Consider the following 13,162-nt stretch of genomic DNA (forward strand, 5'->3'; position numbering starts at 1 on the left):
TTATTTAACTCATTTGGGGGGGGTTCGGGAGGGTGGGGGATTTAATTTAAAGGGTCGGGGGTGGGTTTTAGGGGGTTTTAATGTGCCGGTTATGCGATTTTTAGATTTTTAGATTTTTCACGATTTTTCACGATTTTTCACGATATTTTACCCCCCCAAACGGCAACAATACGATTCCCTCCCCCTCCCAGCCGAAATCGATCGTTAAGACGATCGAGGACACGATTCACATCCCTAGGAATCACCGCTAGCCGATCTGAAGTCACACACCAGGAATCACCTAGCCGATTCGAAGTCAGGAACCAGGAACACCAAGACAAGACAGGAACAAGGATCCAAAGTAGAAGAACTCACCGAAGCAAGCAGACCTGACTAACCCAAAAGTTGCCAAGTCGAGGAATGAGCAGAGGAAGCCTCCTTTTATACTTCCTCTGCTCTGGCTCATAGGGAACAGCTGAACCTGGTTAAAGGGATCAGGTCCCTTTAAATCTAATGAGGAGGCACGGCCTCAGGCCTAAAGATGGTGGTGGCCATCTTGGATTTCCTCCGAGGAGGAAATGCTGCAGGACACCGCAAGGGAGGAGCAGGGACGGCTTCCCACCGGCGGCCAGAGCGGGGACCTGCGCCAAAGCGACGGGCATCGTGTCAGGGGTCTCTCCTGGAGTTCCCGCGGCGGGTCGCCTTCGCAGGCAAGGTAGGGGGCCGCACTCGTGGAAGGCCACGAGTGCGGAACACAACACCTTGAGTTAGATGTTTCTAGTGCTGAGCCAAACCTTATTTCCAGTAGCAAATTGAGGTGTCAATCTACGCTTCCTGTCAACCTGCCTTTCGTAATAGTCAGCTGTTCTCATTAGGAGATTTGGAGTATTCTCCCCAAACACTTGCAAACTGAGAAAGAGAAGATCCACCGTTGGAGTCTCTGTGGACATCTAGACAGGTATAGGTATTTTAGGATGTCTGCCCTATATGATGTAAAATGGAGAAGACCCAGAGGATTCACTGACTCAATATTGTAACAAACCTCTGCCCTTAGGAACAGCTATACCCATTCATCTTGTCTGGTCATCACATAGGATCTAAGAAAGGTTTTAAGAATCTGGTTAACCCTGTTTGGCCATTAGATTGGGATGATAGCTGATGAGTGGTCTAATGTCATGTCCATCGTTTTACAAAGGGCACACCTAAACTTTGATGTGAATTGTATTCATTGGTCGCTGATGATATATTTAGGAAGCCCATGCAATTAGAATATATGTTGTAAGAAATGATCATATTAGGGCTATAGATAGGGTTGCTAGAGGAACAAAATGGGACATTTTGGAGAACTGATCGACTACCCAGATAACAGTATGCCCAAAGGAGTGGGGTAGATCAATAATGAAACCCATAGACAAATGAGCCCAAGGTTTCTGGGGTATCAGAAAGGGATGGACCAGAGATACATAGTCACATACATCCTTGAATAAATTGGACCACTAATAGTTGTGGGAGATGAAATCCAAGGTTTTGTGGATGCCTTGGTGACAAGCCAGTTTAGTCATAGGCCCATTTCAAGACATTTTGTCGATGAGGTTTAGGTACAAAAGTCTTTCCTGGAAGGGTTTCCACTGGTACCACCGTAGTGACAATGATGGTTGATGAGATATTGAGGATAACTGGAGATATCAGCAGGATCAAAAGATTTAGAAAAGGCTTCAGCTTTAATTTTTTTTACAGCCGGGCAGTAGATTAGGCAAAAGTTAAACATGGTAAAGAACAAGGACCATCTGGCTTGTCACAGGATAATTCTTTTGGCAGTTTGGAGATATATCAGATTCGTATGGTCCATAAAGATGTTGAAGCGATGCAAGGCACCTGATACGCATCCCATCTGCGCACGGGCCTGCTCACCTTCATGGTCCCACGGAAGGTCCTGGGTCGGCCTCCCTAGCGGCTGCTGCTAGCTTTTCCAGGCCCCGGCGTCCCGCGGCGGCAGTCGCTGGGCCTTCCTCTGCGCACCAGGCCTCACGCCAGAGCTTAGCATCCTCGGCTGTGTCGGCCACGCCCCTATGCACTCGCGCGCGGACTGCCCGGTCTCTTGTAGGGCCAAGGGCGGGTCCTAGCTCCGCGGCGCACCTTGATTGATCCCCCGTTATAAGGAAGTCATTGCTTGAACTTCCTTGCCTTGGCAATTGAGATGGTGTTTGTGCTAGATTGTCACTGAGTTTGTTGCTTGCTCCTGTCTTGTTCCAAGTCTCATTCCAGGATCCTTCTGTTCCAGTTCTGTTCCTGCTTCCTAGTACTCCAGCGTCCTCCTGTTCGTTCATCTGTTCGTCTACCCAGGTAGAACCCCAGACTGTCTTACTGGTGCTGACCTCAGCTTGTTCCTTGACCTGCCTGCCTGCCTGCTGCCTGCATTCTGACTCCAGTCTGTTCCTCAACTTGCTTGCCTGTCTGCTGTCTGCCTCCTGACTCCCTACTCACCTGCCTACTGCCTGCCTCGGACCTCAGTCCATTCCTCGACTCGCCTGCCTGCTACCTGCCTCTGACTCCAGTCTGTTCATTGACCTGCCTGTTTGCTGCCTGCCTTCTGACCTCGGTCTGCCTATGACCTCGTCTGACCTCCGGTACCTGACCTCTGCTAGCTGACCACTCTTCAGACTGACTCCTGGACTTTGACCTCTGCCTGCCTGACCACGTCCTTAGATTCTGGCTCTGTTCCTCGCCTTGTCATCACCCACGCTCTTCTGGACCTCCTTGTTACATCGGACCTCCTGCTTCGAACCTGACTGTGCTCCCCTTCTGCCCATGGGCACACCAGACTTCCACCTTCCCAGGAGACCCTGTGAGGCCCACCTAAGTCCAAGTGTCCCGCGTCCCTACGGGCTGCTCCCGGGGGGATCTCGGGCTTCCAGTGGTGAAGCTCTACCTAGCCTCTGTCTCCTCCAGTGCTCCAGCCCCTGGGGGCAGTTGCTTCCTGGTCCCAACCAAAAGGCAGTTCTCCACTGCCTCAGGACAAGGGTCCACCACTGAGCGCAACAGCACCCTTCAATAAGTGACGCCACTCTTCCAAAACTAGTTTAATGGCAAGCAGCTCTCAATCACCAATGCCATGATTTCTTTCTGCTAAGGAGAACTTCTTAGAATAGAAGGCACAGGGTAACAATTTGCCACTATGGGCAGACAGCCAAAGAACAGCATCTATGCCCCAAGAGGAGGTATTGACTTCCAAGAAAAAAGGTCATGTGGTGTCCAGTCTTTGCAGCACCAGTGTAGAAAGGAAGACAAATTTCAGGAAGACAAAGGCTTCAATTGCGTCAGGTGGCCAATCCTTGATATTAGCCCCTGTTATAGTAATGGCAGTGATAGGAACAATAAGAGTAGAGTAATGGTGGATGAACTGCCTGTAATAATTAGCAAATCCTAGAAAGCACTGGATCTCTTTGAGACCTACTGGCTGGGGCCAATCCATAATTGTTGATAGCTTGGAGGGATGCATTCAAAGACCCCGTGCAAAGATAATATGACCCAGAAATGGAAGCTCTGACTGTTTAAAAATAAACTTTTCCAACTTGGCATATAGAGAATGACTTCTTAGCCACTGTAGCACAGCCTTAACATGAGAACATTGTGACTGAAGGTCAGACAAGATCAGAATGTCATCTAGATATACTATAACACAAGTATACAACAAGTCTCTGAAGATGTCATTAACAAACTCTGGAAGACCACCAGAGCATTGCATGAGCTGAAAGGCATCATCAAATACTCATAGTGGCCATCTTGAGTAATAAAATCAGTTTTCCATTCATTGTCTTCTCGAATGCATATGAGATTGTATGCTCCTTATGTTGCGCTGGAGGTGGACCCTTGGGCCGAGGTGGAGTTGGCGCTACCCATAGGAGGGATCCTACCAGTCCCCATCATCGGCAGGCAGAGAGGGTTGATGGACGTAGGCCGGCTGGCACTTCACCAATACCAGCCCTTGTTCCCCATGGGTTGAGCCTTTGGGTGCCGGGGCCAGCTGGACTTATGTGGCCTCTGTCAGTGGTTGTCGATGGGTCGATCGAGGTCAGCCCGGAGACAGCAACTGGTGTAGTTATCAGTCTGTACTGGATGAGGCAGAGTCCTGGAGACCCGGGCGCCAATAGGAACAGTCTGATAGAGGGCGCCCGAACAAGAGTAGGCCGAAGCCTGAATGAACCACGTCCAAGACAAAGGCTGAAGAGGCTGAGATCTAGACGAGGAGAGAGTCAAAGGATGGTCAGACGAAGCAGGAGTCCAGGGCTGGAGAGAAGCAACGGCATGGTCAGGCAATGCAGAGGTCCGGAACTGGAGAGAGAGGCAACTGAGTAGTCAGGTGAAGTAGAGGTCCAGGGCTAGAGAGAAGCAACGGAGTAGTGAGGCAATGTGGAGGTCCGGAGCTGGAGAGAGGCAACAGAGTAGTCAGGCGATGCAGAGTTCTAGGGCAGGAGAGAGGCAACGGAGCATTCAGGAGATGCAGAGGTCTGGGGCTGGAGAGAAGCAACTGAGTAATCAGGCAATGCAGAGGTCCAGGGTTGGAGAGAAGCAAAGGTTTCGTCAGGCAATGCAGGGTCAAACCAGGTTAGCAATCTGAAGAAGAGATGAAGGAACAGGAACACCGGAACAAGGAAACAGGAACGAAGGCAAACAGGATCGGGAACCAGGAACAGTAGCAGCAACGAGCACTCGACTAGCGAGGGGACTTGTTGCAAAGGCAATTTGAGAGAGCGGAGCCCGGCCTTATATACCAGAGCTTAGCCAACGTCATCATCCATGGCCACGGTCAGGTTCCCGCCGTGGGCCCTATTAAAGGATCAGCTGTACGCATACACGTGCCTAGGGAGGGGCACGGCGTTGGTCGGGACGGCGTCTCTCCGCGGGCCAAGCGGAGAGGCCTGACGCAGAGCATCAGGAACTGTAGCAGAGCCGGAGGCCCCAGGGGCGACCCGAGGATGGAGCCGGCGGCCAACAGCTGCCAGAGATGAGGGACAAGGTGCAGAATCCCTTTGAAAGAGGTGAGGGGGCCGAGCCGCGGGTCTGCTGCAGCTGGCACGCGTAACACCTTGAAGATCCAACTTGATGAAGATTGAAGCTCCTTGAAGCCAGTCAAGCAATTCAATATCAATAATGTGATCTTGATTTTTTATTATTGTTGGACCATCTGTGAGAGGTTACGCAGAAACCTCCAGCAGTGTTACAACCATATTACATCTATGAGAACAGTAGTTCTGATTACCCTAAGTCGGGGTTTCCCAAATCTATCCTGGGGACCCCACAGCTAATTGGATTATCAGGAAAACCACAATGAATAAGCATGAGATAAATTTGCATATACCAAGTTTTTAGTATATGCACATTTATCTTATATATAATTACTGTGGATATTCTGAAAACGTGATTGGCTGGACAGGTTTGGGAAACCCCTACCCTAAGTATAGCTGGACTGTGACACCAAATATACAGTGGAGTAAAAATCAACTAGATAAGGCTATCTGGAAAAACTTAGTTAACTGATAACCTTAGTTATTGATCTGGGGAAGAGAAGGTTTTGTAAGTGATAATTTCACCTGTCTAATTGCTATTTTAAAAACATATTTTCCTATTTTTAAAATTTTAGCTACATTGAATGTGTGGTACAAGGATGAGTTTGTTATGCCATCAGACATATTCATGTGACCTGCCTCTAAGCACTTGCACAGATTTGACCCTTTGCGCAGTTTTAACACCTTTTTCTCTTCGACACTGGTGCTATATGAATATGCTGGCCAGTTTTGAATTCACAGAAAAAGCTAAAGTTGTTAGAATCTTAAGTTACTCACTCTAACAGGCTGCTGAGTAATGTGAGTAATTAATCCCCAAGTGGTGCTGGTGCCACAAGGAAATGGAAATAAATCCAAGACCTGTAATGTGAAGCAATGCTGGAAAGGTGAAACCCCCGAACCAAGTGGCACTAAGAATGAATCCCTCTTTATTCCTTATGATGGATGACCATTTCCAGAGAAAACTCTGCATTTTATGCTGGAACAGGGACTGAAACAGAAACGTATCTCCCCATAGTCCCTTCCAAATTTAATCTCTAGACAACCTCCATCTCCACTCTTTCAAGCAAGTGCTGCTTTGGAAAGTGCTTCACAGCTTGCACTGTTTTGTTTTAGGGGTTTTTTTTCCCCCTCCAAGCAGGAAGGATGCCTGATCTCAGCTGTGCAAATGTTTCAGCTGAGATTCCTGCTTGGCTGTACAGGTCATTGGTTTCCCTTCCAGCCTGCACAGGCCAAAAAGGCCTCTTGATAAGCACGAAGTGTCCAAAACTAACACACATTTTTCACTTGAACACACCTATGGCACGTGGCTTATTCAAGCTGTAGCAACACAGAGTCAGGGCAATAAATCCATCCTTAGCCCAATGCGAACTTAACATAATTTATATAAGATGCAACATCCCTGTTGTGAAGCTCAATGTATTCTCTTTGGCAGACGCCCTGTCCAAATGAACTGCACACAGAAAGTAAACTTTAAATCACGTCTTGGTTTAAAAAAAAAATGAAGGAAAAGCCTCTTTAATAGTTTTCAAATCACACTTTCAATTATTACAAGAGTACTTCTATGTTTTTTCAGCTATACTGAGCTTTGGCAGCCAGATACGTTTGTTTTTTCTTCTAAATAACAATTCATTCTAATATGTGCAATGTGGTGTACATCAGATTAGCCACTCTCTCTTCCTCTCCACGCCATACTCTGATAGCTCGCCCTCAGCCTTTATTCACTCTCTGATGAGTTCCCCTTGAGCTTTAACTGAGGTCTTGGACTCTTCTCAGCCACCCTCTGACAGCATCTGCATAGCCCTAGTCAATATCCTGGGCTCCTGTCAATTATTCTGATCATTTAACCCAGTAATTTTCATGAAAATAAACAGTGATCTGGGGATATGCAGTTTCAAAGTCATATTTTTTTCCCTTTAAACTGTGTTAACTAATATATACTCTACTTTGATAGCAGCATTCAGTATTTGCTCAACATTCTGTTAGCTAAAATTCTGACAGGGACTATACCAGTGAGCTAAAGTACAGCGCCCCCAACTGAACTAGCAAGGGAATCCCCAAATTCAAAATAGCATGGGATAAACAAAGCAGCTCTAGTGTGAAGAACTGAGGGGAAAGCCAGAGATTATCTTGGGCGTATGGGATTGAAAGGAGGCAGACCACTCTAGCTGCTGTCATGCTCTATTTCTAACCTTGCCTACTTCAGCTGTGTTGCTTTGCCTCCCCCCTATATCTGTCTCCACCGGTTGTTTACAAATCTGGTTCTCGAGAACCCTCAAGAGGTCTATTTTCAGGGTAACAAAAGTATGCAAACTGACCTGATACTTAGACTCAATGTATGCAAATATGGATATTCATGAATATTCATTGTGTACAGCCTGAAAATCGGACCTATTGGAGATTCTGCTCCATCCTGTCACCAGCTACTGAAAACAGAGCAAGGCAATACTTTTTCATAACCCTTTTTTGAACAGCTGCATAGTTTTAGCAATTCCAGGTACCCCCAACTGGCAGATGTTAGGACGGCTAAAATTACATTCTTCTGCTCAGTTTAAGATAATAATTTGTCCCTAGGCATGTGCTGTAAAGGCAAAATCCATATGTAATAAATTTTAAACTCATCACTTCAATATAAAAGTAAGATCTTAAACTAGGTCAAGCACAAGCATTTACCAGAACACGGGACTAATCTAACATAATTGGAGGGCATTTTTATAGTTTTTTTTTTTTTTTTTTAAAGTAAAACCCACATCCTTTTGTATTCAGTATTTCAAGCAGACTCCAGATCACCTCTGCACAACCTTAATTTGAATATTAGAAAACAAAGAGAGCTGGGAAAGCCCCATAATTAACTTTAGAAAGGTTATGAAATACTGTGCCATCTTTATAATTACAGTACTGTTTGGGCGTAAGATCTTTATAAATTATTCCAAGGTCTAATGACAGCATGGTTCAGTCTGCATGTTTGTTTCCCCAAGGATGAGCCAAAATGCTATAGAAAACAAGTAGCTTTGACTCATTAATTAATACCTTATTTGCTCAGCTGTGAATCAGTATACTGTAAACGAATTACTAATACTCTGGCAAAAATCAACATAATGGCAAATGAAATATTTTTCTACAAAACTGTCTTTCAAACTACATATGATCTCACCCTGAGTTACACACCAAATCTGAAATGCAAAAGGTACTGTATTATTTGCTGAATGCAATAATAAAGTACAGAAAGATTAAACTCGCAGAATTACCATCAGTGGCTATTTGCTTCTTTTTTTTTTTTTTTAGGATAAAAAAGGACTACTTCTAAACAAGACATTTAAAAAAATAATTTATAATTTACAAAGAGATATGCCGATAATCATTTTGCTATGGATTTTCAATATTTTTTCTTCCTATATTTTTTTACATTTGGGATTGAGATTGTAAGGGAGAAGACAGTGTTATGAGTGCCGCCCGCGGCAGACCTGTGGTGTGGCCCTCTCACCTTCTTGCAGGGACTCCAGCTCCTGGTTCCTCTTCACTGGTGGCGGTGGGCAGCCAACTCCGACCTCAGGTCGCCTCCGGTGCCTCTGGCTCTGCTATGGTCCCCAGTGTTGCCAGCCAAGATGTCCCTGTTCGTCGGGCCTCTCCGCGTGGCCCGCGGAGAGACGCCGCCATCAGTGCCGCGCCCCTCCCTAGGCGCATGCACATCGCTGATTCTTTTAAAGGGCCCGCGACGGGAACCTAGCCGCAGCCCTGGATCTGATGTCACAATCTTCAGCGTATATAAGCTCAGGCCTCGCTCCATAGCGTTGCCTTTGCAACAGGTTTCCTCTTCCGAGTACTCTTGCTGATAGAAAATACATTGTGTTCCTGTCTCCTGTGGTTCCCGGTTCCTGTCTCCTCGTTCCTGCCCTGTCTATGTATTGGACTGACTTTCTGGATTTCGATTCGGCTTTGTTTGACTACTCTTCAGCCTATCTCCAACCCGGACCTCTGCTACATTTGACTACTCTTCAGCCTATCTCCAATCCCGGATCTCTGCTACATTTGACTACTCTTCAGACTATCTCCAACCCCGGACCTTTGCTACGTTTGACCATGCCTACCTTCTCGGTGCCCTAACCATTGCCTTGACTGACTACGCTTGCCTTCTCCGTGCCCTGACCATTGCCTTTATTGACTACACCTGCCTTCTCTGTGCCTTGACCATTGCTTTGACTGACTACGCCTACCTTCTCTGTGTCTTGACCATTGTCTTGATTGACTACACCTGCCTTCTCCGTGCCCTGACCATTGCCTTGATCAACTACACTACAGATTACTATGTGTCCAGAGTTTTACATTACTTGCCATGATCCTCGCTTGCTGCTAGCCCTGATTCCAGCCTGTCAGTGACGCCTCCTCCAGCCTATTTCCTGGACGTAGACTTACAAGGCTTCAGCCTTTCTTTGCTCAGGCGCATCCAGTTACTTCCTGTTCCATTGGTGCCTGAGTTCCTGTACCGAACCCAGGCCAGGGTAGGGCTACGCCACCTATTGACTGCTGTCTCTGGGCTGAACCGCCTTACTTCACGAACCAACCTCGAGGCCCCCCTAAGTCCTGCCAGTCCCGGCACCCAAAGGCTCAAAACGCGGGGAATGAGGGCTGGTATGGGTGAAGCTCCAGTGGCCTCTATCTTTAGCCCACTCCACCTGTCAATGGTGGGGACCTGTAGGTCCCTACCTACTGGTTGCTTTAACTCCACCTTGGCCCAAGGGTCCACCTCCAATGCAATAGACAGTACCATACCTGCATTGTTGTCACTGGATGCACTCACATCCTAGGTTAGTGTTGCCAGCTGGTTCTATTTTTAATGGTCAGGTTGATCTAGTCTTGGCCTCACTCAGAAAACTGTATGCTTGCAGGGCTATCGCTGAGCAAAATGGTGTACATGGCAAAGGTTGCTGTTGGCACCCTAATAGCCACAATACGTACCCTCTCCAGCTGGCTGCATGACTCCAGTGGCCACACCCATTTTGGGGCAGGCTAGACATCTATTGGCCGACCAGGAGAACAAGTGGTCATATCTCAGAAGTACAAGGAGTATAAGGAAGGGAGCCACATCCTCCTGTCTCTCCCCCGTCTTGGTGCCATGGGAAGTCACCCATCTTGTCCAGCCTTTGTGAGGACCATGCATACTTGGGGATTACAGTTCTGATTTCCCTATATATTTTTTTAATTCTTTATTTATTAATTTTTCATATGATCTACAGAAACAAAATAACATTAGATTATCATTTCTTTACGACAATCATTGAGAAAGGAAAAGAAAAACATTTAAAGAAACAACTTTGTAAAACAAATATTCCTTTCCTACTCCCTCTATCATATTTAAATGTTAAGCGGAATACTGGAAGATCTAAGAATTTACGGGACATAATCATACAAACAAAATTATAGGAAATTAAGGAGGCATTTATGTTTCTACTCTAGCTCGAGATGTTTTCAGGCAGAACTCCCTCCGTTATTATGACTGTCCAAAAATACACGCATTGGGTCTGGTTCAAAAAAGACATAGCGAACATTATTCCAAAATAAAATATATTTACAGGGATATCTAATCGTAACTCTAGCCCCCATCAACCTTGCTTCCTGGTGCATCTCCAACATTTTTTTCCTTCTAATTTGCGTCACCTTGGTAATGTCTGGGAAGATCCAAATCTTTTGTCCATAGAACTCTTTCTCCCTGTTTCTCAGAAATAATTTTAACACCACATCTCTGTCTGTTGAAAAAACAAATGAAACAGAGACGGTTCCACGTGTCTCAACTTGTTCCTCCGAAGATGTTTCAAGAAATGCTGTTAGGTTGTCACCATCACTCAAGGATGGGTTATTCAGATTCGTATTAACAACGTAGAATATATTTGCTACTGGAGGGATAGCTTCAACCGGAACAAGTAAAATCTCTGTAAGATACTTTTTAAATTGATCCCTCAAGGAGATGAATCTCACTTGCGGAAAATTCAAAACCCTTAAGTTTAAATATCTTTGTGAATTCTCCATGCTGATTTCCCTATTAATCAGAGGATTGATAACAAGTTCTATGACAGAAAAGTCATATATGTATAAGAAAAGTCATATGTGTATATAGTGGACTCCTTATTTATGTTTTTTTTTATTATTTTATTTAAAGGAATTTATATACCACTTTATAAAATTAGATTTTGTCAAAGTGGTTTACATTGGAGAAAAATAATAAAATAAAAGAATAAAAAGAAAAAGGTAATAATTAAATAAAATTAAAAATACATAAAATTGCTTAATAGCCGGAACGAATTCCGGCTAAAAATAAACACGTGTTTAATAAAATAAATAAAAATATAAAAACTGTTGCCGAGGGACTTTTCTAATAATATAGGGGGGGGGGGGGGGGAAGGGAAGGGGGTAGAGAAATGACAGAGTGTGTCCAAAAAGTAGGGAACGGTTGGGAAGCAAAGGAAGGGAGGGGAAATGAAATGAAAACGAGTTGAGAAGTATGATGGTGACTGTAAATGAAGGGGTGAATGCGACTTTATGTTTATTCTGGAGTGGGTGTTTTAAATGCTAATTGAAAAAGATAAGTTTTGAGTGATTTTTTGAAATGGGAAGGATTTGAAATTGAACGAAGAGGGTTGGGAAGGGAATTCCATAAAATGGGTCCCGCAACTGAGAAGGCTCGTTTTCGGGTGACTTCTAGCCTTGCTAATTTAGGAGAGGGGATATCTAGAAGATTTTGGGTAAGAGAACGTAGATGACGGGTAGGTTTGTAGATCCGCAATGATGAGCAAAGCCAGATGGAGGTTGGGTTATGGATCAGACCATGTATAATAGACATAATTTTAAATTGTATCCTAAATTTTACTGGGAGCCAATGTAACGATTGGAGGATTGGGGTGATATGACTATGTAGAGGGGTCCTGGTTAATATTCGGGCGGCACTATTTTGAATCAATTGAAGGGAATGTAAAGAGGAATCAGGTAATCCTAGGTAGAGTGCGTTGCAATAGTCTAATCCAGAAAATATTAGTGATTGAAGAATGGTTCTATAGTCACGGAAAAAGAGTAACGGTCGAAGATGTTTTAATAGTCGTAGTTTATAAAAGGATTTTTTGGTGAGTGAAGAGATTTGTTGTTTCATGGAAAGATCTGAATTAATGATTATGCCTAGATTAATGGCATAACGAGTTATGGGGATAGATATATTGTTTATTGTCAACTGTGCAGGGGGTCCAATAGTGGGGTCTGTAATAGAGGAGAGATGTATGATTTCTGTTTTTGAAGAGTTTAATTTTAAACGGTTGTGAGAGAGCCAAGAATTTATAGTGGAGAGATAGAGGGAAACCAAGGCTAGTGTTGCTGACCAAGATGTTTTGTATGGGACATAGAACTGAATGTCATCTGCATAGATTTTGAATTGTAAATTTAGAGAAGATAAGATATTACATAGTGGAAGAAGATATATGTTAAACAAAATAGGAGATAATGATGAGCCTTGAGGGACACCAGAGTTAATAATATAGGAAGTGGAAGTGTGTTGATTAAAGTTGACTTGCTGAGGGCGATCTGAAAGGAATGATGAAAACCAGTTTAGAACTGTACCTGTGATGCCTATGGACTTTAAACCGGAGATAAGGATTTGATGGTCTATTGTGTCAAAAGCTGAAGAAATATCTAAAAATACTATAATGTAGTCAGTGTATGAGTCGAAAGCACGAAAAAAAGTGTCAAAAGATGATAATAGAAGTGTTTCTGTTGAATGTCCCTTTCTAAATCCATGTTGGTTGATGTGGAGAATATTGTAGTCTGAGAGAAAATCGGTAAGCTGTTTTAATACTGCGGATTCTATTAGTTTTGCCAAGGAGGTAAGGGAGGCAATAGGTCTATAATTGTTGAGATCTGTAGTATCCTTAATTTTTGATTTTAGAATTGGGAGTATAGATGTCTTTTTCAAGTCATATGGAAATTCTCCAGTTTCAAGAGACTGGTTTACCAGTAGGTGAAGAAAAAAGCAGGCTTCTTGTTTGAGGGCTTTAAAGAAAACTCCAGAGCATGGGTTGTAGGGAGAATTAGAAACTTTATGCTTACTTATGATGGTCTGGATAGAACTTTCTGATACAGAG

At 44.4% G+C, this 13,162-nt stretch overlaps 1 protein-coding gene across 1 annotated transcript in view; it reads right to left on the reverse strand.

Annotated features, from left to right (window-relative positions):
• Positions 1 to 13,162, reverse strand: part of LOC115090623 (potassium voltage-gated channel subfamily KQT member 1-like) — a 713,074-nt gene that overhangs the window by 215,325 nt on the left and 484,587 nt on the right. The window lies entirely within an intron of this gene.

This window comes from Rhinatrema bivittatum, chromosome 4 (assembly GCF_901001135.1).
Source record: "Rhinatrema bivittatum chromosome 4, aRhiBiv1.1, whole genome shotgun sequence".
Taxonomy (NCBI): Eukaryota; Metazoa; Chordata; class Amphibia; order Gymnophiona; family Rhinatrematidae; genus Rhinatrema; species Rhinatrema bivittatum.